Raw genomic sequence first — 26,216 nt, 5'->3', positions numbered from 1 at the left:
GTTTACCCTGTTGAACAACTAATGGGTAAGTTGTAAATCATGGCAAGAGTTATTCACATCCTATTTTTTTAGTTCAACTACTAGTTGGTGAGAAACTTTAATAGACTTCTCTGTAAAAGTGCTTCTATTTAACTTGAGTGTGTTCAGAAGCAATTTATATATAATTTTAGAGAAATATTATTAGTTTAAAATCATTTTCTTATTTAAGTGTTGGATAGTATGATATGAAATTAAACTGAAGTTATTTAAAGTTGTCAGATCTAATACTTAGCATTAATGTTAATCATATTAATTTACGTTAAACATAAATTTTTAATGTTAATTTTGAGTAACATATTTAGTTTTGGCAATTGGTGTTGGAATACTGATCCATAAAAAGTTTAGCTAATTTTTTTTCCACTCAAAATTGTAAGTGCAAACATTCTTACTCATATAGACTATGACAAAGTAACTATTGTTAGAAAATTAAAGTAACATATTAGAAAGAAAAAGGGTAATAGAATTTAGAAATCAAGACTGCCTTTTAGCTACTACTATAATTTTCTACATTTAGAGAATGTATGAGCATTTAATCTCTGACTCCTTAGTATTCCCAAGACTCTGTATGTCTATTTTTTGGTCTCTAATACAGAGGCAGAAGTTTAAAGACTAGTGACCAAAGCACACCAGCCAAAAAGTTATATTCTTTAGCACAGGATGAGGTTCCTACTTTCGTAAAAAAAATTAAAAAATAAAAAAAATAAAGGTTTGCAGACAGGGAATTCTCCTAGGGTTATTGGTCTGCTCGTATATATCTTGCAAATCGTGAATGGCTTTAAGAACTACAAAAAGAGTACTTCTTTTGGTGCAAGTTGAAGTAACCTACTCCTGTGGATCTGAAGGCACTTGCTTTCTCCAATGAGAAATGTGATAAGTGAGAAATAAGTTATAAGTGAGAAGTCAAGGCTTGGAGTATCATGAGAGCCTCACAATAGGTAGCCATACTGCCCTAGATTTGGCCTAATGCAAAAGAAATGAATTTTGGTCAGATACAGATACTGCCTGCTTTGTCAAAAAGGAAACTTTCTTACATCCATGCAGTTATCCAAGGAAACCATGCAATTTCCATCCCTCCTATTTTCTGAGAAAATGAAGTCAATAGGCTACTCACTTTTCAGTTTACTGTTTTTTGGTTTCTCCCTGCGTTATTCCACTGAAACAGCTCTCATCAAAGTCCCTAATGATTTCCTTGGTGCTAAATTAAACAGATCATTTTCATAGCAGTAGCAAAAAAAGTAGAGGCTACCCTAGCTCAAATCCTTAATGTTTCACTTACTAGCTGAGTGATCTTGGGGATTTCCTTCATCTTTGTTCTTCAGGATCTTAGACACGAAATCGTGACAATAATAGTATTCATCTCTTAGGGTTTCTGTGAGTATCAAAAAATTAGTCCATATAAGGTGCTAAGGAGAGTTTGTGGCAACTTGTAAGCATTAAACAGGGTTATTTTTAATTGTGGGTGCAACGATTCCATCAGCTTTCCACACGGATCACTATGCTTCTTAAAATACTCTCTACCCTGACTTTGCACTAAGCCAGTTTGAAACCATAAATGTTTCTGAATTCTATCTATATCCAATTTGCTTACTCAACTTCAGACTATCATTGACTCTGATGGGGTTAGAGCAGGCTTATTTGTCTCTATATATCCACATAGCTCTACCATTTAGACAGAATACTCTTGTTGCTATGCAATCTGATTATTCATCCCTTTATTCAAATCTGTTTAATATTCAATTAGTCTTACAATAATGTACAAGCTCTCTTAAAGTGGACTTGAATTGTCCCACCCAAATCTACATGCATTCAGCCTCTTCTTACTGTTAGCTAACCTCTCTCTCTCATTCTTTCTTCTTTCTCACCCCATTCACAGGGGTATTTCCTTCAGTCCTTTATTATTTACTTTCTCCTCCCATAGGGTTATACACAAAATGCTTTTCTCTTCGTTGACTAAAAGACCCTTGCTCATCCTTTAGGCCTTAGCTCAATGACCACACTTTCAGAGAGATCTTTTGAGACCTTTCTGTCTTTTGTAAATAACATTGTTACATGGTCTAGGAGAAACATATATGTTTCCTTCAAATCAATTATCAAATTCTCAACTTTAAATTTTATTGGTATGAATAATTATTTGTCCATTTGCACGGCATGGTAGGTCCCATGAGGACAGGATGGTGTTGGGTTTTGATCCTTTATGCTAAAATCTAGCACCATGCCAAATGAATGCATAGGGTATCTCTTGCCTTGTCTTTGAATTTATGAAATAATAAGTTGAGTTCAGCAGATGTTATATTATCTATTATATACTTGTCATATTCTACCTTGTATAATTTCCACGTACACTCAGCTTATTTCCTATGTCAAAATATAAATTCTTTGAAGGCAGGTATTGTTGTGTTTTTCACATTTTGAAGATGTATTAATTTCTTATTGCTGCTATAAAAAAATTGCCATAAACCTGGAGGCTTTGGACAACAGACATATCTTACATTCATGGAGCTCAGAAGTCCAGAATGAGTCTCACTGTGGTTGTAAGGATTATGCTCCTTCCAGAGGCTGGACAATCCATTTCCCTGGAGTTTTTTTTCTGATTTTTAGAGGTTTTCCCCCATTAACTTGTGGCCCTCTTCTATTTTTAAAGGCAGAAATGCCCATTTGAGTCTTTTTTCACATGGCATCACTCTGATTCTCACTCTCTTGCTTGTTCTTTCACTTATCAAGACTCTTGCGATTATACTGAGCTCTCCAGGATACTCTCAGTCAGCTAATTAGCAACCTTAATTCTACCTGCAAGCTTAAAACCCCTTGCATGTGACAAAATATATTCACAGGTTCTGAGAATTAGGGTACAGGTCATCTGGGGATCATTATTCTGCCTACTTTACACCTCAACTGCACTTAACACTGTGCTCTGCATATAGCAGACAGTCCAGAAATATTTGCAATCTTTGACAAAATTTAGAATTACATAATCATTAAATCATGTGACATTCTAGAATGAATATTTAGTGGTCAATTAAATCTTCAATTCTCAGATAAGAAAACAGAAGAGGTTTAAGGAAGTAGTACTGTATGTTACATGTCTCATTAATGGCAAAAGCCAGTTGCCACCATTGTTTATCCCTAATCTAGGGTTCTTTCCTATGCATTATTAATAAAAGTTGGAAAAAAGTGATATCTCATTGTAGCTCATAAAATATTAATTTTTAATAATAAACTTGTAATTACTTGAAATTTTCTCAAAATAGAAAAATATGTAACAGGCCACCTTATATAATAGAAGAAAAAGAAAAAAAAACCCTAAGTTTAACTTGTAAATAAAGAAATTTAAGTGACAGGTAATAATCATCCTCTTTAGTAAAAACTTTTGATTCTTCCACCTGATTAGTGAGATCTTTTCACATAGAATTCATTGTAGAAGAATTTCGAGGATTATTGAAATTTTAAGAATATTTTAGATTAAAGTAATCTACGTAAACACTTCATATTCACAAGATTTTAGGCAAACATCGATGACTTTTATATTTTCCAATGGGCAGAGCAATTATTAAGAATTGATGTCAGAAACAAAAGAAAATTTACTGTTTAAAAGAAACACTAGAGCATCATGTAAGTAAGAGAGAACTGTACAATGATGTGAATCATAACTCACCCATCATTTATTCACCTCTAAAGCAGACATGAAATCATCTGCTTCAAAGGGGTGTTATAATTATGAAGTGAAATGTTGTACATGGAAACGGCAAGAGTGCCTAGTTTGTGGGAGGCACTGAGAAATTTCTAGTTCCTCATTCTCTTTTATATCTAAAAATGAGTAAAAAGCTCAATATTGACAATAAATATTTTGCTTACAATAAATGAGTGTACTTCAGCTACTTGAAACCAAAAGGGACTTGACTAAAACAATCATGAACCAAATATCCAACTCTTATCAACCATGTCCCTTTTGCACTGTCTTTGAGCCAATCATTTTTTCCATTTATAAGCTTCTTGCTTTCTTGTTTCTGTATTTTGCCAAATCTATTTTTCAATCACAGCTCTTTGTCAGAAATGTTCTTTTTTAGTTCCACATCTCTCTGCATATAAACATAACCCCTTTTAATCACCTCTAATACAATGTTTGTTTGTTTGTTTCTGGTAATAGAACATAACTATTTCTTCTAAACCTCATAACCTATGTTCTTCTGATTCTTCATATTATCCTGACCTTTATTTTTACTTTGCCCCATTTTTTTCACATATATCTTTATGAGACAACTTGAAACTTTTTTGTTCTGAGAAGGAATACAAAAATCAAATACTTAATGATAGCCTTACCTTCTTGAAATTCTGTCTTGTAACTATAAATTCCTTCAACATATGTGCCATATATTATTTTATATTATCTATGGACAGAATAGTGCTTTATATATCATAGACATATAAAAAATTTGCTAGTTTATTCACTTAAATAATATTCATAAGCACCTTTATGCTTTTGAAATACAGATATAAATTATTTAATTGGATTCATGGCTAATATACATAAAGACCAATTTTCTGTTTCTAAAACAGATTCAGGCACCAAATCTTTTTAAACAAATTGGTGTTGTTATAAAGGATTTGACTCTCTAGCAAGGTCTCATTCTTGGCATCTTAAAGACTACTTACTAGTTTTTTAAGAGATATGACAATGCAAATGCAACTTTTCCCAAGCTTCTTTTCTCTACTTTCTTTCTCATCTAAGGCCACTTAGAGAGAAATAACCAGATTATTAATAATATTTATTGAATGAAAAAATGATAAAATGGATTTATCTGCTGTTTGTTTTTCTGATAACTTTTTGTTTCCGTATCTAGAGCAGCTTTTGTCTTAGATGTCCATATGTGATACTATAATCATCTCTTGCCATATCTTCTATTTCTCATCTTCCTAACCTATAGAGTATTTTGACTTGCTTGATCACCTCCTTAAAAGAGTATAATAGCTAATTTTTATCCCTACAGAAAGCAAAATGTATTCAAGTTGACAAGTTTTAAAAGGAATCTGAAAATGTCTAAGAGTTGTGTCATTATGTTTATATATAACTGATATACTACTTTTTGTTTGTAGGCTAAATATGTGTAATGAAAGAGTTTTTAACAAATTGTTCCAGTTACCTTTTTCTGTAAAACGAAGTGTCCTAAAATTTAGTGATTTAAACCAATGACCATTTCAGTATTTCTGGATGGGCAGTGCTCAGTCTGGCAATTCTTCTCATCGTAGTATTAACTGAGATCACTTGGTCATATTCGACTGTCAGATGGGCTAGTCTGGAGGGCCTGTATTTTGTGAGGATTACTGAAAGGCTAGCCTCAGCACCAGAGAGGCCTTTCAAGTGAGGCAGTAGCGAGAACTCTGACGGATCTGAGATTTTACCCAACTCGTAAGTAAACAAGTTAGCCTGTCATGGTTTAATGAACCCCTATCAAAAACACAAAACTCTTAATCACAGATAAATAACTTTATGACTCGCAGTATAAGAAAAAGCATCAGCATATTTGTGTCAGTTCTCCATGCCTCCAAATCCCACAGGGTAAGACAGGTAGGCCAACATACACAGTGAGTTTTGTTCTAGGAGAGAACTCCTTAGCTTGGGTAACTTGAATTTTTAATAACTGTTGGTAAGCATTGCTGCCATCTGGTCTGGAGGGAGGTAATATGTGTATCCTTCAAGACTGTTCACTGTACAAATATCCTTAAAAAAATAAAATCCCAAGTGTCAATCACTGTGACTCTGCTCACGAGATATGCAGAAACACTAGAGATCCATGACTAATTTTTTCCCAACAGATGGTCTCAGGATAGTCAGATTTCTTAATGTGGCTGCTTAGGACTCAGCGAAATTGTTCAAGATGCCTGGTAGAAGCTGAAAGCCTTCTTATGTCCTAGTCTTATAGGTCCCATAATATCACTGTTGTCAAATTCTATAGATCAAATAAGTCACCAAGTCCAGCCCAAATTCAAGGAGAGAGGAATTAGGGTGCACCTCTCAATTTGAGGAATAGCAGAATATTTGCACCATTATTTAGTTACCTAACAAGTTTTATGTTTGGCTATATCAAGTAATATTATAATAATATAATGTAAGTAAACACTAGGCTGATGTGTTCAAAACAAGATATTCCCCTTAAAAATCCATGCATATATTTATCAAGAGACACTGACCTAATGCATTATAGCAATTTCACAGATAAGATCACTGGAATGAGGAAGATGGAAAGGCTCAGCAAAATTCATGTGTTGAAAAGTCACAGAGTCAGAAATAGAAATCAGGACTCCAATTTTTCTGAGGTCTTCTCTATCACACATTACAGTGTGGTAAGACATATTTATTTTATTAGATTATAAATAATGTAGCCTAGTTTTAAATCCTGAATCCCATGTGCTGAGAAAATCTGTTGAAGTTTAGAAAATATATCATTAGAACTTTCCTGTTTTATTGTGCCTCTGAAAAGCATTGCATTATATCTAATATGTATTGTGTAATTTAATATTTAAGTGTAGTTTAAGAAGAGGTAAGAATAATCAATAATTTGGATCAGAATATATTTGTGAGTATAAGAAAATATCATATTTTATTCATGTGAAGCATACAGATCATCTAGAAACTAATGACAAAGCTCTAAGTTTGTAAAACAAACAAAAATTTAGACTTAAGAATTGCTTTCTGAACCATTCACTTTGACCATGTCCGCTAAGTATCATAATTGATTAACTCCAACAAAATAGATTCTAAATATTGTTATATTATTGATTTGAATAACTGAGTTGGCATAAATCTAGTGATATTAGTGTGTGTGAATTTTGGTTATGATAATTTCCAAATATTGGCAGTTTACTGATAAGCAAATCTGAGTTACCAGAAAGGAAAAGTAATTGATATTTGATGTTTTTGCAAACTTTCAAAATTGGATCTTGAATAAAGAAAAAAAGAAGTATGAGTCAAATGAAGCTATGCAAATCAAGAGCAGTAATAAAGTAGGTAATCTCAAAGCTTATCTAATTTTATTATCTAATATCATTAATTCTGGGATGTATTCTAACATAACACAATTGTTATGCATTTTTCAGTGTCTCAAATCATCAAAATCAACATATTTACTAATCTAGTTCTCAGTACTATGAAAATTTTCCAACTACATCTGTACAAAAATAATAGTAACCATAAGTAACATCATATATAAGCACTGCCAACAATATAAAAAAGAATGTAGATGATTACTACTTCGGTACATGATTAACTGTTACTGGACTTAACCATTAACATGAAAAACAACAGACAAAATACATAAAGCAACTGTTTACAAACACCAGACACATAGCATATTACTATTATCCTTGAGATAAAGCAGACAGACAGGTAAAAGCCCATGCTCAACAGACAATATCTGAAATTAATTTACTAGATATGATAATTTAAGATGAAGACTGTAGAAAAGGGTCAATGAGCTTGAGGACAGAATAACAAATAGTACTTAATGTGAAGAGAGAAAAAGAGAGGAAAAAAAAAGGAAAAGAGAGGCCTAGTAACAAAAAGTAATATCAAGTGATCAAAATTTCAAGTATGGATTTCCAGAAAAGGAAAGAGGGAACTGGAGGGAGAGTGGGAGAGTGGGAGAGTGGGAGAGTGGAGACGGAGAGAGGGAGAGAGGGAGAGAGGGAGAGACGGAGAGAGGGAGACACACACACACACACACACACACACACATACACACACACACGAACAATCAATGACAAACTTAAAGCAATAATAAAATTTCCCCAAAATTTGGTAGAAAAATAAACAGAATACAAAGAAAAGCACACCTACTCACTTCACAGCAAACTTGTGCAAATGAAAGACAAAAGGAAAATCTTAAAAATAGTAAAAAAAAGAAATATTTCATTTAGAAAAAATGGTGATATAAATGATACTGACTTCTTAAAAAAAACATATATTGACTTGAAGAAAACGGAATGACATCACCAAAGTGTTAAACAAAGAAAACTGGACCCTAAAATTTTGTATCCAGTGAAAATATCCTTTCAAACTGAGAGTGAAATGAATACATTTCAGCAGAAAGTAGTTGAGAAATTCAGTGAGAAATTCAGTTGGAAATTCAGGTTGATGGGAACAATATTAAAACACTGGGAATGTTAAACAGATGGATAAATGTAAGAGAATATATTTAGTATCAAAGTAGACTGTGCTACATCAAGGAAGTATATCATAATCTCAGCAACCATTAAAAAATAATGCAAATAGCCATATTTAAAACAAAATAAAGTAATTAAAATACTAAAACTTACTAGATTATCTAAACAAAAGCAAGAATGAGGAACAGAAAACAAAGGATGGGATTATTAAAAAAACAAATGGGAAAATGGCAATCCGTAATACAAACACCTAATTATATTTAATATTTATGTACAAAACACTCATTAAAAGAATAGATTTTCAGATTTAAAAATAAGATATAATTAAAAGCAATCTATAAGAGATATAGTTCTAATATGCAGGTAAATAGGTTAAAGGGATGAAAAAATATATCATCAAAACTATAAGCATAAGAAAGCTAGGTAGCTTTATTAACATCAAACAAATTAAAGACAAAGGGGTTAGCAATTAGATGTGTCAATGTAGGATCACTAACTGTAACAAACATACTACTCTAGTAAGTGATGTCAGTAATAGAGGGGGCTACACATGTGTAGATCAGGGGTATATGGGAAATCTCTTTATCCTCCTCTCATTTTTGCTGTGAACTTAAAACTGCTTTGAATCTAAATTAAGATTTAAAAAATTGACAAAAACTAATTTGTACAGCAATATCACAAGGAAAGATATACGGTCAATAAGCACATAGAAAATACTTGATATCATTAGTGAGCAGGAAAATTTAAATCACATTAAGACACCATTATACACATGTTAAAATAGCTAAAATTTTATAAACTGAGAATCCCAAAATTTGGTAAGTGGAGCAAGTGGAATTTTTATACACTGCTGGTAGAATTGTAAAATGGTACAATCACTTTGAAAAACTACTTGGTAGTTTCTTATAAAGCTATATTATTACACCAGTCCTATAACCCAATAATGACACTGCTCGGGATTTACATAAGAGAAAAATATAGATATTCACACCAAAATATTTGTATGTACATTTTACAGCAGTTTTATTAATAGCCCCAAACTAGAAACTACCTGTCAACATGACAATATGAAAAAACATTACAGTATATGTATACAATAAAGTACTATTCCACAATAAAATGGATAAACTATGGATTCATGCAACAACACGAATGGCCCTCAATACATTATGTTTAGTGAAATAAACCAGATGAAAGAGTATGATTTTATTTATGTGGCATTCAAGAGTAGGTGAAACTAACCTATGGTTAATAGAAATTAGAACAGTGGTCACCAAGAGAGGTATAGGGAATTACTGGGAGGAAGTATAGTATATCTTGATTGAGATGTTGGTTGTACGGGTGCATACACATCAAAACTCATGAAATTGTCCACTTAAGAATTGTGCATTTTAAAGTATTTCGATTTTACCTGAAAATACAAAATTTAGCAAAAACAATGAACCCCTTCATGACTACTGATTTGGATATTTTGCATAAATATCTCAGGTTAAATATTAAGTTATTGAACATATTTTTCACTGCATGTAGCCACTATCAACAAGTATTTCTTGACCTATACTTTATTCAAATTCTTGTGATATAAAAGATTGTACTAACATGTTTACTTTTAATATGTGTTGGCCACGAGGACAGTTGGCTAGTAAAAGAACCTTAGTTCCTTCATCCTTTCCTTTGCTACACATTTCAGAGAAATTCTCTCTACAATTCTTACAGCTCCCAGCTGCTGGTTCTTGCTACATAGCAGCAAAGCATAAAATATTCAACACAAATACATATTCATTTGAGACATAACTCTTCACAAAAGATATGCTTATTGTATGATAAGACTTTCTAACTTTTTCCACTATTTATCCCAAAGAGGTTTTAAGTTCTTAAAACTCTGGGGTGGGGGAGTAGAGGTGGGGGGAATGGGACATAACCCAGGACAGAATTATTTCCTGCCTGCAGAGGCTTTTGGCTGAAATGCTGTAAGAGAAAAGCACCAGTTGTTCTGACTCATGCTGTACATTTTAAAGTCAATAGATTTAAATATAGAGTCATATCAACGTTTGAAATTGTTTCTGTCCCATCAGTATGTGTGATGCAATCTCATTTAAGGAAGGAATTTTTATCTCTTAATTGTAGAAGGCGCTCTTTCGGGCCATTATATTGATATGTTCATTAGACTGATATGGTTTTGTTTTATGTTCCAATCTGAGTTTTCAGCAGAAGTCACAGAACTCTTAAAAGCTGATATTCCCTCAAAGCAATGCAAATAAAACACCTGCCTCTCTTACATATTTCTTAGTAGATAGGTTATTGAGAATTATACAAGCATTAATAAAATTCAGTGAGGTCATTCACCTTTCTGCAAAGGAGATACTTATGTATGTCATTTTATAACTATAAACTATTTAGATTTTGAGAAGACTCCAAAAAGAATGGCTAGACGTTTGCACACCAATTTTACAGTTTAGAGAGATACATTTATTTTTCAGCTCCTTTCCCAATATAAGCTCAGATAAAGAGAGCAAAATGACTTGGGAATCTAAATTCTTAGGATAATAAAAAGCACTAAGTTTTCTTTGACTTATAGAATAATAAGTACTTGATCATCTTATTTTCTACTATTCTACATAATAATTTTATGTTTGCTTTTACCATAATATTTTTGATATATCAAACAAGTATAAATAAAAGGTAAAAGCTCTACTTCTACATAGACATGCACCAAAAAACAATAATTTCTAAGATTTTTATATGTATAGTTACAGATATTTACTTTGTATATATTTGTTATTGTAAATAAAGTTCCTATCTTAACTATTAAGATCTTTAAATAGGCTTTTGAATTTTTCCTTGTCTCAACTCTTGATTGGAAAGTTTTTGCAGTCTAAGACTGCAAAAAATTTCTTACGCATTTCCTCTACTCCATATTTCTTGTAATTTTTCCATATATGTATTTTTAACCCTATAAAAAGATTGTTCCTATGTGTTTTAAGTATGGGTAGACTACCTTGTAGATTAATCTATAGCTGCATTTACTTGTCTTATAAACACTTGTTTGTTGACAGGAATAGTATAAATTGGTTGATTATCTCAGTATCATTGATATCTTACATAACTGATACAGCACAATCTGAAGTGATCTTCATCACAATATATCCCCCATCAATGGTTCATTTTCTGAATCTTATCCCCTCTATTTCCCCCTGTTCTACAGAGAGAAATGAAAAAGATATTGTTGCTATTTCACAGAGGCTTCAACAAGTTTGGGCATATAGCTATTTAGAAAAGAGATTTAAGACATGTGAGAATAAGGTAGAAAATAAATTCACAATTATAGTCTTAAAGTGGCATGGTGTATATTACAAACTAAATAGCTTTCTAGAGCAGGTGTTAAATGAACTCATTTTAAAACAAAATAGTATTACCTACAATGTTATAGTTTCTTAACAGAGTAAAGCTGCATCTTAAGTTTTTTTTTCTCAAAACAGAATTGTATTGTGAATATGATTACCCACTGTATGCATTAAGTTATTTCACAAGTATGGAAAATACTTAAAACCAATAAAATGCCATTTATGATATATTTTTAATTACATGTTGCAAACATGCACAAATTTGTGGATATAGATGTAAGTTTCCTAAAACTTTTACAAATTTAAGCAAGTTTTTATCACATTGTAAAGTTAAATTTTCTTAAACTATTTAAAAAAACCTTTTTTTTGTTTTCTCTGCTTGGCTTTGGGGAACACAATATCTGCTTAATTACTAAATTCCAGTTGAACCACCTGCCAACTTGATATTGGTATTTCTCTAATTAAAACTGTAATTAAATTTGTGACGAATATAATTAACCTAAGTTTTCAGCCAAATTCGAACCTTCCACTTTGCCCAGAAGCCCCGCTAACTTTAAAGATTCATGCAAAATTCTAAAAATTAGTAAGTGTGGGTTTTATTCTCCCTTAGTTACTTCATACTCTAAGAGTTTACAGATCTACTAAAAAGAATGCTGGGATTGTTTGTTTTGCTTTCTAAAATATTATCTGATCATTTTCCCTTGCCAATAAACTATCCAAAGGCATACTTTGCTCAGTGAGTTCTCCTTGAGCCCTGCACATTCATGCCAATGAAATATGAGATCCTCTCATGAGTAAGAAAACATAGTTGGAGTCCTTTGGACAAATCATAGATAATGGGCAACAGGTATAGAAAGAGAATGTTTTTAAGGCTACACAACCCCCCTTAATTTGATGAAACCTCATACATTTGTGCAACCTTTCCTCAATTAGAACAAAAATTAGATGCTGATAAGGAATCATTTTGAGATACTCCTATGTCTGCGAAGTTAAAGATCTAATAACATTTAGATTATATTAATCTTTATAATTAATATTTATAAAACTATACTCAATTACTCAATATTTGCATGATATTGATATTGATTTTAATTTTATTGAGTATAAAACTATACTCAATATACTCAATATTTGCATGATATTGATATTGATTTTAATTTTTTTTTAAATAATAGATAGCATCTATCAAAACTATAAAAGCATAAACGAACTATCAGTCTTAGGAATGATAAGTGAAAAACAGATAGTTTGATAGTGTGATCAAAGAAAGAAGGGAAAATATATGCACATAATTTAAGAAAAACCTTTAAAATAATTTTAAAAGTTAAAAATCCACAAGGATGGATATGCTTTATTTTTTGTTTTAAATTGTGACCTAAAACTGAGCATTTAAAGACACTGTAAAATTCCTATAAATAGGATCCATGTCTTGACTTTCTCAGATGAACCCTGATGAAATCATGGCTCCCTGAAGGATGTCAAGTAAGCACCCTAGTGATGTGAACACAAAAATGATGTTTTATAATAGATATGCTACTCCCCACTGCATGAAGTGACCCCCAAACCTCAATTAGGATTCACCTATTATTCTGGGCCAAAGAGTGCTGGCCTCATGTGGAAAGGAAGCATGAGGAGTTGTGCAAAGTGCCCCAGACTTCTTCTGAGCCTTTTGGGTGCTTGTGATTCTGAATGAGATCTCTAATTATTCTAAGTTGATTTTTGACAATCCAAATCTTTCTAAATTCACTCTCAACAAATATTTGTTGAAATAATTTGTTTCTCCCTCCCCTTTGAATGTAAAGTTTATAAATATCTATTGGATAGATTAATGTATCTTGCTTTCTTGCTTTATTAATGGGTTAAAAGTATCAGTGTTTTATTAATATTTTAAATTAATTATCTTAATCAGGTAAGAATTTTAGGATATTTTCCTACTGTGTCTATAATTGATATTTTTAAAGAATATTAAATATGTTTGAAGATCTCAAGACTCTGTCAATAAACTGATTTAACTTCTATGTTTTTTAGGGATATCTATGGAAAAAAAAGAAAATATTCACTAACAAATACATGATGTGATTCAGGCATCTGAAGCCATGGCCAAGGTCTAACATCTTAAGAGGTTGGTTGACACACAATTCTCATGATTCCAAGATGGGAATTCTTTTCCGTCTCAGACATGAGTATACTTCCACTTAAGATGGCTTTTGGTAAATCTGTAAAGAGACAGAGTTCACTGATATTGGCTAAAACAAAAGTAAAAATATAATTTTCCTGTGGAGTTCCACAGATTCATATTTAAAAACTAGACTCTATCCCTTCATTTGTAGGATATTCAGTAAAGCTTAAAGGAAAGTTGAAATTCTTCATGCTTCCTAAAGATGTTGCCAAAAATGCTGGAACCTCAAGAAAAAGTGTTGGAGAAGGTCTCTTTGTGGCCTAGTACAATATTCACAGTTCATCTGCCTCTGGCAATGCCAGGAATATCTACGGCACATGAACAAAGAGGAGTGGGAGCTTGCAAAAGTAAGTAAAGAACAAAGAGAAATGTAAACAATATTTTATTAATCTAATATAAAGAAGTTATAAAAATGAAAGAATCTCAGGTCTAGAAGAGACTTTAAAGCCAATATTATCCAACCTACCTTCAAAGTTTGAATCCCTTCTGCAGCAACCTCTCTCTGTATTTGTAGATCAGTTGGGATGATGGGCTTATTTCATCCATATTAATTTTTTTTATTTTTAAACAAAATTTATTAGAAATTATTCTCTTTTAATGATCCCTAAATCTTCCACCAATAAGGGTGTGATACATTAACTTTTCTGGAGTCAGTCTTTCTGGGTTCTTCTGCTTTCTAGCTATACACTATTGAGCAAGACACCAATGAGCAAAACAGGATAATAATAGTATTTGTCTTTTACAGTCCTAACTTTCCTTCTCTTTATAAAAATAGAGATAATACCCGCTTTGTAGGACTGTTGGGAAGAATGAATAAGATTAATGAATAAAGTGTCTATTTAAGTCAGTGCTCAATACTGAATTATTTTTATCAGATTAGTTCTCTATATTATTCTATTTTCTCTGATCTCATTCTGACTCATTTATTTAAGAGATGGGCTAAGAATTGGATATGAAGCTTTGGGTATTGTTAAATCGTACAAATGAGAAGTAAAGCAAACTTATATCACTTATTTTTGTGAAATAAACTTCTAATACAATCCGCAAATTTATATTTGTTGTTTGGTCTGTTATTCATATCATTATTATGTTTATTGTCAATATTATTCTGAAGATTTGAATAAATTTTTTATTTAAAATATAATCTGTCCACTGATGAGATCTCACACATCATCTAGAATGCCACTGATGATCCAGAAAACTATGTGGACATATATTACCAAAAACAAGCACTAAAAACCAACACTAAGGTCCAATTCTCTACCAGAATTTCAGAAAAATTTTAATTACAAGTATAATAAAATATTTTTAAAATTGTCACTGTAGGCCCATTTCTGTTTAAACCACTTGAACAAAAGTAGAAATATCTTTTCCCCCAGCTCCAACATCCTTAGGCAAAAAGTGCAATATCAGTGCCAATTAGAACATAGGGTCTCTATCTTACTGTTGATCCAGTTTTTTTTAAAAACTGATGAGTTTCTCATAGTCTAAATTCTACAATTTTTCCTTATCAGATCTACTTCTGCTAAGGATGTTTTATATATGTTAGAAAGCCTACTAGAAGCTGGGCACTGAACATTAAATTTCTGATCAAACTAAAAGAGAACATACCCCTATTTCTACATCAACTTTAAGTCAGGAACACATGAACATTCTTAGGCAAGATGGAGATATGCTGACTGTATCATAAAATGTGTAGAACACTTTACGAGATAAGATAAACACTATGAGTAGTGGTCATTCTTGGGATGTTAGCTATTTTATAGGCACTGTGACCCATTTAAAGGAAAAATTTGCCTAGCAAAACATTACTTGATTAAAGCCAATTAGAAACTGAAAATTAAACATCAAACTTCTAATCAAACTGATAGACAATAGGCCCAAGGGAAATCATTATATCACCCCTTGTTTAACTGAGGGTAAATAAAGAGGGACAAGTAGGTAGGTGGTCTGCATTCACTCACACACACACACACACACGCACACGCGCACGCACACATACGCACACACACTTTCAGAACAAGGGAAAGGAGATCTCATATTGAAGAAAATGAGTTTTTTTTTAAAATGAGTTCTCAAAACTGGAAAAAAGATTAGAAAACTATTTTGCATTGTCAATTGGATAGGAAACCTTGGCATCTTTGAAATAGGAGCAAAAATGCATCAGAAGATAAAAGACTGAGAAGACAATGAAACAGAATGTTTTTAAAAGGAGATAAGTTATGAAAGAATTTGGAATAAAAATTTTAAACTCAATTTTTAAAAAACAAATTTTTCATATAACTGCAAAGAATTCACTATATTTGCAGATGACCATGTCAGTTTTCTTGGAATTCAAAGGAAAGAGTAATAATTAAACAATAGGAAAGAAAGAAGTGAGACATGAGCAGGTCAATAATAAAATATAACATGGGAATAATTTCTGTTCTGAAAGAAGAAACCAGAAAACATTACAGAAGACAATATTTATAAACTAGAACTATGCACATTTAATGGGATTACTAAATTATAGTCAAAATTAATGAAGAGCAGCCCACTGTAAGAATCATATTGATAATCTAGTTTTCACTACAAGAATAAAGGAGAATCCAATAAGCATTCAGAAAATAATACACTAAAATTTGAACACATGAATAAGATATTTCAGGCATTAGATTTTTCTCTTGCAGTATCTAATTCCAGAATTCAATAGAGAAACTGGTAGTGAATTTGAAAAGAAAACTTTGTGAAACTTTACTCTAATTAAAATTTATTTGATGGTAACATGACTAGTAATAGCAAGTGTTGGGGAAAAAGGAACTCTCATACACTGCTGGTAGGAATGTAATTGGTATAGCCACTATGGAAAACAGTATGGAGGTTCCTCAAAAACTTAAGAATAGAATTGTCATGAGACCCAGCAACCCCTCTTCTGAGAATCTGCCCCTCCAACTTAAAAACATTTATCTGTAAAGATATGTGCTCCCCGATGTCCAATGCAGCATTATTCATAGTGGCCAAGCCATGGAAACAACTGAAGTACCCTTTGATAGGTGACTGGATAAAGAAACTGTGGTACATATATGTGGTACATATATGTGGTACATATTCTATTGTGGTACACAGTAGAATATTACTAAGCCATAAGAAATTATGAAATACTGCCATTTGCAACAACATGGACGGAGCTCGGGATAATCATAGTAAGCAAAATAAGTGAGACAGAAAAAGCTGAGAACCATATGATTTCCCTCATATGAGGGATATAAAGCTGAAAGCAACAATGAACAAGACAAACAAAAGAAATCTCGGACAACAATATAGTGGTTACCAGAGGGAAAATGAGGTGGGGGTAGGTAAAAAAAAGGAAAGGGGGTCAAATATATGGTGACAGAATAAAATTTAACTTTGGGTGGTGAATATGCAATACAATATACATATAACATATTACTGAATTGTACACTTGACACCTATATAATTTTATTAAGCAATATCACCCCAATAAATTTAATTTAAAAAGTTTTATTTTATGTGAGGGACACAGAAATATAAACTGATATGAAACAATGAATTTTATTAATTACATAATATCCAAGGTGCCATAAAAATATTTAAAAAGAGCCATTACTTTAGCAAATCATACTTGATTTTCTATTCTAATGTACTTATACAGTACTGTAAATGTACCTTTTCTAATGGATGCTGTCTGTTGCTTAAAAGCAAACTATTTAATGTTATCCTTATTATGGAAACCAGCATGGGTCTATTGAAGATATTACCCTGTAAGAACACTTGAGTAGTCAGAGTTTAGTATTGTTTAATATCATAGCAAAGTAATCATCAGAAATTAAATATCATATATCTGTATATATAGACATTATATAATTTTATATATGTAATTTATATGTAATTTTAAACTCATGTGAAACAACTAGGAAAATAGCACATATATAAAAATGAAAATGTTGGATGATATAGAAAAATAAAAATTTGTATGTAATATCTAAAAACAAAGTGTATCAAAATATTCTAGCTATTATTGTTGGTCTCTTTTCTAAATTTCTACATTGTTAAATCTTCTTTGATAAACATGTGCTATTTTTAAAAAGATAATAATTCATAAAAATTAGTTTTGTCAAATCACTCTTGTTAACCCGTATTACTCTATCCTTACTGATTTGATTGGTTTTTAGAACCAGTTAAAAATAATGTTGATTTTTATTATATTAGATTTGGTCCATTGTTCTAGTCGAACTTTTTTTCAAATAGTTCTTATTCCTTAGTGTATTTACTACTTTTTCCAGCTATGTACCCCACTAGTTTGATGAGTATTTTCTCAATATTTCCCTCCAAACCTTAAGTTAGAGCCAAGAACAGAGCCAAGAGAATGTCATTCTAACTTGATGTAAATGCTTTATGATCTTTTGGTTTTCATCATTCCACCAGTGACTAATTCACCCATATGCCCTTGATTCACATTCTCATTTTTCTCCTCTATTCACAAGATTATAATGAGGAATTGAACCTAAAACACAACACTGAACTTCAGTTATATTCTTTGCTTTTATCTACTATTTGCTATATTTGATTGGACTCAGAGTAGGCCACCCCAAAATATGCTAATGAGAAAAAGCCAGTGAAAGAAGTATACTCTGACCCTCCTCTTTGTCCCTCTAAAAGCAGGAAATAAATCTCCCACATGAAATGCACTTCTTGCACCAGGGATAGAGAGACATTCTCATCTCCGAAAGTAGGAAATTCAGGGCTGAGTAAAAAGCTGAAAAGCAATGTTATATAAAAACCTAGGTCAAAAAACAGTTAAAACAAGGGTGAGGGAAATACAAAAACACTCAGGGCAAAATGGTCTACTCCATGTAATTGTTGTTGATCAAAATCCACATAATAGAGATGGAGCCATAAAACCTTTTATAAGTAACTCAACCTGCATTATGATTTAGAAACAGGTAATTCATGAGATTAAGGTGCCCTTTATATATCATCAGGAAGCAGTCAACCTAAAACGTAATCAGTGTAAAATAAGCCGTAAATTTAGAAAGTTATGGAAGTGTACTGAAAAAAGAATGATTGAGGCTGTAAAGATGAGTACAAATGAACAGTGGTCATCGAGGAGCTTGTCCGGAGATGTGTTGGAGCGGAAGGATCTGTCAGTGTGTCTCCCTCACTGTGGAGTTACCTTTCCATAGATGGTATCAACTTATGCCTGTGAATATTTTACAAACTTTGCCATTCGAATTTACTAAGAGAGGAAATGAACTCTGGATAAACAAGCTGGTCTGTACTGCATCCCTTTTGTCTGGCACAAAGGCTTCCTAAAAATGGAAATTTTATTTTGCGTTCTATAAAAATACTTTCTTGCATTTTGAATTCCTCTGCATACTTGATAATATAATTGTGTTTAATACGAATATTTTAAATGCTTTAACTGCTACTGATAAAAAAAAAAAAAGTAAGTCTTGCTGTAAAACTGGTGCTCTAAGGCAAAGCACCATGTAGTTACACATACACCAAAAGTACTCTAGTTTCGAAATCATAGTTAAGGCTCTTCCGGCTGGCGTAAAGATATATATTCTCCTAAGATATATATTCTCCTATATCCACCAAGTAGATTTGTCAATATATATTTTTTTATTTGCCTTAATTCTTGGAACAGGAGCCCCTGACACGGGACACCAATGTTTTGTCCTAGCAGGACTAAAGTACCAGATGCTCTAGGCCATCGTTTTAGAAGACTATCTCGTGCAGCTCCTCTTTAAACAGGCTACTAGTTTGCAGTTACTTCTTGGTTGGCTTCTTTGTTGTGTGGAAGAGAAAACCCCATAAAAAGGATGAGAGATGACAATCTTTAATTCAAACCTTTAAATCCTAAGCTACTTCATCACCCCCTCATCCAAAAAAAAAGTTCCCATTCCAATCCCAACACCTTATGCTTCCTGGCTCCTTTACATCTCTGCTTGCTTGCATGTGCCTGAATGCTTTCGTGATCTCGTATCCTCCACACTCTCAGGACCAACCAGTCCTTTTGCCTCCTTTACTTCCCTGGTTTCCTCTCTCACCCTGAAACTCAGTGGTTTTGTTCCATTTTGTGCTTGGTCCTCAGAATAGGTGAATGTCATTCAAGGACTTCTGGTTCTATTACTAAAGGAGAAAACAGGCTGTGGATCCTGTTTGTAGGAAAAGGTTAAAGAAAGAGACCCTGCCTTCGTTACCCTTGACGAAGCCCTCTTTTTATTATCTTATTCTTAACATGTGATAGAAAAATATGGAAGTAGAGTGGGAGTGAATGGGAATAAATACACCAATATATGCCTACATACGCAGACTTTTTTTCAAAATACTCATTTTACTAGTAATCTTAAAAACAAACAAACAAAAACAAAAACCAACAGACCAAAAAAACCCAAAAAACAAAAAACAAAAGCAAAAACACACACACAAACCTGTGATGCCAAAAGCACTAGAATTAGCTTCTGTGAATGGAAGAAAAATTCGAATAGGAAAGGTTTGCCAGAGTCTTGTTGATATGTTTTAACTTCTCACATCATCACTCTAAAACATATTTTAAGAAATATGGCCAGCAGCTATTTCAAGATGCAATACTTCAACTGCTGAAGTAAAGAATCCTGGAACCAGAGATGTAGGTTTTATTTTAAACAAAGTACCCCCAATGAAAAAGTAGTTGATGAAGAGCCTGTTTGCCAGCTGAAAGAGGGACATATCTTCTAGAACCTCTCAGTGATATACAGGTTGGTTACTTCACTGCCACTTGATACCATTTATTTGCCTGAAACTGAATTTAAGCATCTGGTGACTAAGCAGCTTTACATTTATTGTAGGATTAAAACTAGAATGATGGTTTGGGAAGAGAGTGTAATGTAGACTCTTTTCTAATAAAATACAGCATTTTTCATGTAGAAAAGAAAGGTTAAACATGTTTCACTTGGTTAGGACAGCCAGATTTAAGTATAATGTTCCATGTAAAAAGTTCACTCTATCCCAAGTACAAGTAAACATTTTTAGTACATCGTGAAGGCTTCTATTTACCTTGCCAATTCGACTTCAGACATATAATTACATAGTGACATATAATATTTGCTAAACATAATTGGTAAAACTATTTGGTAATTCTTTGTGCAAACTCATAGTAGAACAATACATAAAAAGGAAAGATATGGATCTATAACATATGTCACATATCAGATGGTCAAATTGCTAATGAAGGCAAAGATAAAACATGCTCACAGCAGCAGGTGATTTACATGGTGTTTAAGGAGATATCTGACTTCATAGCTAAAGAACCTTAGATTCTTATGCTCGAAAGTAGACAATTTCTTGATAACTCATGAATGGATCACCACATGGCAGTTTATCTCAGAAAGTCATACTTTCATGTATGCTGATCATTTGTGGATACTTTTCTTAATTACCTACATATCTAGGAGATATTGGACTAATGATTAATAGCATTTAATTTAATTGTGTTATTTTCACTTCAACTATTTTTTATTTCCTTGGCATAAAATGTGCAAGAAACTTTTGACACAAATACTTCATCAACTTTCAAGGGGAAAAGTCTAAGAAAGAAGAGACTACCCTGCCTATTCTCTCCACTGAGGAGACTGTGGGAAATGGTTGCTTAGGAGAATTAAATGCAAAAACGAGAGTTTCCTCAGTACTGCTGAGCCAGGTCTTTAAAACACAGAATTCTAGAACTATGAAATTTAAGAGCTATTAGTTAATTTAAAATTAATTCCAAGGACATGTGGCACAAATATGTATTAATATTAGTTTAAAATTAAATATAAAAATAAAGCACCAAATTTTGATATAAAGGTGGTTAATTAATATTTTTATTTTTCTACTCTTGCTTGTGTTCATGAGTACCTGATATTATTTATTTCTCCCTTTTAAAAAGCCTCTTACTCCTTACATTCTGCCTTCTCTCTGTATGTATATGCACATCTGTATTTCCTTCTATGATCACATTTTTCTTAAGATATTTTGAAACTATTTTATATTGAAAAATATTAAAAATTTTGAAAATAAATCTAGTAGATGATACATCTTTATGCACTAATGTTAATAATAATTAAGGCAAAATAATTGTTATATCATGGAAAATAAAATTTCCTCTAACTATATCTAAACTTCAGAAAACATGATATCTGAGAACTAAAATAGCATTTTTTAGTTTTCCATAGTCGTTTTTAAGTATACAATTCTTACAGTAATTATTAAAGAAATAGTGTTTTATCATAACAAATAAATCTTAATTAAACATAACTAACTTTATATTTCTAAAAAAAATAAAACTAGAATTATCTATTGGTATTCCATTAAATTTGATATTCTGAATAGCTGAGCATTACCACATATTCTTGGAGTTCTAAATTTCAAAAATTAGAATAAAATCAATCATTAAAATGATAATGAATACTCTTTCTTTAATTGTTAATGAGGCACTTCAGGATGACTAGTTACACAGAACATCAATTAGCATTTTTTATATGCTAATGTTGCCTGATTTTTTTTTTTTTTTTTTTTTACGTTTAGGAAAAATAGTGAGTTACTATAACAGCAATTCAAAATGGCATGAAGATGTTTTACCTTTTAAATGATATTAACCACAGTTTTTCTAAAAGGAGGAAAAAAGACTTCATTAACAATGCTACAGTAGAACAGGAGAGGTTAAGGTTAATAGGAAGCAAGGCATTTTCTTATTTAACAAATGAAAGAAATGTCATCCTGATTCGAACTGTCATTTTTTTTTTTTTTTGAACTCTTGTATATCATTTTTGGAAACTTCTAAAATGTCTTTCTTTTCTAAAATATTCTGGCTGACATTCAGCATCTTTTATTTTTATGTTATCTCATGTGACTTTTTGTTAAGAGACACTTCGGGATATTTTTCATAAAATGTCTTCACGTTAGAGCCTCAGGTTTATTTTATTTTTTACACTAATGTGGCATTATCTTTGCTCTCCTTACAAGAACAAAAATATCTTGAAAGAGTAAAGCTTCCCAAGGTCATTGGCCTGTGTCTTTCCGACTCCACAACCAGGTATTCATTTTTCTTAGTTTCTTGTCAATGCACCGCGATATCTTTCACATCTGTCTGTGCCTTTGCTTTTATTAGCAGAAAATACAGCTATAGCTTTAGTGTCATGTGTACTATAAAGACAGGATTTTCAAGAGATTTGACAACTCTCATATTTCCCGAAGTATTCTCAATGTAACACAGAAACAGTTTATTACTGTTAAGTAGTGACTGTCTCTCCAGCTTGAATAATGAAGTTCTCTAGGTCAATATTTTATACAATGATACATTTAAGGAAGCATTCCTCTTCAGGTTGGCACTAAAACAATGGCTGTCATAACACAGATCTATGTATTATCAATCTCACATGCCACCATAATCAATCTAATTCGTGGGGCAGGGAAAGTGTAATATGTTACTGAGTTAAACCAGGAATTTTCTCCTACCAAAATGTTTATAAAGGAGCATAATAAAATTATTTATAGAGATGAGCTCCTACCCTACAGTGTGGAATAAATTTAACCTTCTGCAAAGAGTGCTCACAGCTGTAGGTGATTTACCTGTGTGACTGGGAGAGGTCTATCAGGTATGAAAGCCTCAAGCCTGAGCTTCACAAAGCCACTCAGAGTATTGAGACAGGAGAGAAAAAGGCAGATATGCATTAAAAAGTCTGTCTCTTGAATCCAATGACTAAAACCCAAAACACAGCATAAAGCATGTTTTATGGAATCATTAAAAATCAAAATCTTGCCCATCTTTCGTTTGAATATTTCATGACAAGAGACCATTTCTAAGGGAGAAATGTTTCCTTGTTGGTCAGATAGCAGTAGGTTTTAGCATGGAATAAATTCACAAACTTTTCTCAAGAAAGAGAATTTAGGCCATTTCAGCCTACAGAAGCCAAAGCGTACATCTGCATCGATCCTCTTGGCAGCTAAAAGCAAGTCCCTTTGAAGCTTTAAGTTTGTACCAACACCTGTTAAGACACTGCCTGCCCTCAATTCTATTTTATATCTGGCAGCATTGCACGTGTACGCCAATTGAAGATGCTTCCATAGAATAAAGAAAATGTACTTTAGCCAGAGATGTACATTTATTCTTTTCTTTCTCATGTTTTTTTCTTCTTCATATATACTCTGTTCCTGTTGCTATGGGTGAGGAAAAACTCACTGGTTTGTCTTCTCAGCTCTATGGGTTGGCAAGTATATTCAATCTGATTTAAACTTTGACCTGCATTTTCTATTGAAGCTTTATGCATTATCAAGCATGCGCACACACGCACACACACACACACACGCACACACACATATATATATATAAAATTTTATTTATATACATATATATATATATATATGTGTATATAAATAAATAAAATCTCAATTAGTTTGGAACCAGAAGAAGAAAAGGTGCACCTCAGAACGAAGCACAATAATGTGCTCACAATTCTTTTCACTTCACTTACATGGCAGACTGCTTTGTACCAAGATGAGTACACCTATATATATTCTATCCCACATGTTTTTCTTTAATGTGATAGTACTACTTTTCTATCAAGATATGAATCTATATCTTTTCTTTGAACTTGAGTGTGTCTTTGTCACTGCCTTAAATAGAATTTGGTGGAAGTAGCTCTCTATGACTTTCATGGTTATACTACAAAAAGTGAAAGGACTTCTGCCTCGTTCTCTTCCTCTCTCTGTTTGTGCCCAGACATAATGTTGTGAGGGAGACTAGGACACATGGAGATACCACATTAAAGTCTTCAAGGTACAGTCCTAGCTAAGACCCCAGCCAATCGCCAAGATCAACCATCAGACATGTGAGTGACATGCCTTCAGATTATGCCAGCATTCAACTTTCAACATTTCCAGCTAAAGCCCGAAACGTCATGAAATAGATGAGCCATCATCACTATGCCCTGTACACATTTCTAACACACAGAAACCATGAGATAATAAATTATTTGTTTAAACCACTTCATTTTGGATGGTTTGTGATATAGCAATAGACAATGAATATAGTCCATTGCTTCTTTTAATTCTTATCTCAAAATTAGTCAGGTATTTATTAGCATCTACAAAATTGTATCTGCAAACTGTTATACCAGGTTCTATATGCTAGTACTTTCTCTCAACTCTGGAACTTTGTTTCCTGCCAAAACCCTTCTCAGGAGTGACAATCTCAATTTCAAAAGAAACAGACTCTTGTTCCTTCATTTTCCCATTGCTACATCTGTAGAAATCTTAATGAAGTAATTACGTACTTCCAAATATACTGGTTTGGGACCTGAAAAAATAAAAATGTGCCTCAGACACTTTCAGAATAATCTGTCTATAAAAATGCCATGGGCCAAGTAACCTTGCCCAGAGCATGAGTAACTCGCCCGAGCAGAGGCCTGGAGGATTCAGTGAGCTACTAAGGACCTCTTTCTGTCTCATCTGCCCAGGGCATTGGAAGCCTGAATGCAATTGTCACACATTGCACACTACCAAATCCACATACTATTCACATATATCCAAATGGGGTTCTTTGAAACAAGACTTTCTGTAGAGAACCAAATAACTGAACTGATGCTAGAAAATGAGAAATTGCTATATAATTAATTCTAACATAATTGTATTCAACAACTACAAATACCAAAGTTATTTTCAGTTCTTTTAGTCACAGAATTATTCTTCAGATAGAATCTTATAATGGTGAGCCCCAGACATAAAACAAATGAATAGCTCAGGTTTAAAGTAGCAATCGAGAATGCAAAGCCCCAGTTGCTCTGTCCTACTTTATTCTCCACTTCAAAAGTCCCATTGCTGCAGAAACCCCAATGAGACACAGGGGAGCATAGTTTGTAAACCACTGTTATAATTCCTTAATTCGTCTTTGATATAAAACTAGTAAAAAAAGAAAAAAACCTTAGTTTGTTATGACTCGGGAATATTGTCACAGGATCTCGATGAGATTATCCTATGTACTATGCTTTTCATATTCTGCCCATTTTCTGTATTTTTGTTGTTGTTGTTGTTTACATAAGCATAAACTAAAGAACTCACTTGTTAACACAAAGGACCTTATCATTGATTTCATAGAATTCTATTGCCTTCTGTAATTTCTCAAAGTACAAATTTTAAAATCAGAATTATCTGTATAGCAAAGAATCTTTTGCTTTTTCTTTCAGCAATCTGATCATTAACTATTACCAGGGAAAGTATTTAATCCCATGTATATTTGACTGCTCCCAATTCTTTGTCCCAATATTCAATCATATTCCAAAGTTCTATCATTTAATCACCTCATTTTTATTACCTCCTTCTTACTCCTACACAAACTGCTACAATCTATTCATTCATTACCTCAGACTCAGTCTTTTACATTCTAACTGACCTCCATGCTTTCAGTTCCCTGCCCTTTCTCCTTTTTAAATGTTGATACCACTAAAATAGTGAACCATAGGCCCAGTTCTTCCCAG

The sequence above is a fragment of the Pteropus alecto genome, unplaced genomic scaffold, assembly GCF_000325575.1.
Source record: "Pteropus alecto unplaced genomic scaffold, ASM32557v1 scaffold20, whole genome shotgun sequence".
Lineage (NCBI taxonomy): Eukaryota > Metazoa > Chordata > Mammalia > Chiroptera > Pteropodidae > Pteropus > Pteropus alecto.
This window is presented reverse-complemented; position numbering follows the sequence as displayed.